The following is a 392-nucleotide window of genomic DNA, read 5'->3' as shown; positions in this document are numbered from 1 at the left end:
CCAGGGTTCCCAGCTGGGGCACTGCTGGGGGAAGCTCACAGCGCCAGGGTCCCCAGCTGGGGCACTGCTGTGGGGATGCTCGCAGCGCCATCGTCCCCAGCTGGGGCACTGCTGTGGGAAGCTCGGAGGACCCCTCCAAAAATCCATCTGTCTGGTCATGTCCTCCTGGTCCTGTTCATATGAATTTTTCCCCTAGGAATTTGCCGATGACATCACGGGCATATCACAGCCCCTCCGGCCAATCATGTGGGAGGGAGCTGGGGGGCCTGGTGTCCAGTTCCCCCTAATAAATCCCCCCCCCACAGCTCAGAGAGCGACTGTGTGGAGCCTGAGGAAGCTTGAACCAACTGCCCATCCCCAGGTACCAGGGCTGGGGAGCTGGAGGGCTGCAG

At 62.0% G+C, this 392-nt stretch overlaps 1 long non-coding RNA gene across 1 annotated transcript in view; it reads left to right on the top strand.

The window, feature by feature from the left end:
* Positions 1-280: 280 nt before the first annotated feature.
* Positions 281-392, top strand: part of LOC116840065 (uncharacterized) — a 2,383-nt gene continuing 2,271 nt past the window's right edge. Inside the window, exon 1 of the long non-coding RNA XR_004377298.2 lies at positions 281-361. This is a non-coding gene — a long non-coding RNA (uncharacterized LOC116840065). The remainder of the gene's footprint in view (positions 362-392) is intronic.

The sequence above is a fragment of the Chelonoidis abingdonii genome, chromosome 11 (assembly GCF_003597395.2).
Source record: "Chelonoidis abingdonii isolate Lonesome George chromosome 11, CheloAbing_2.0, whole genome shotgun sequence".
Classification (NCBI taxonomy): Eukaryota; Metazoa; Chordata; order Testudines; family Testudinidae; genus Chelonoidis; species Chelonoidis abingdonii.
Note: the sequence above shows the minus strand (reverse complement) of the source record. Positions and strands in the feature narration are given on the sequence as shown.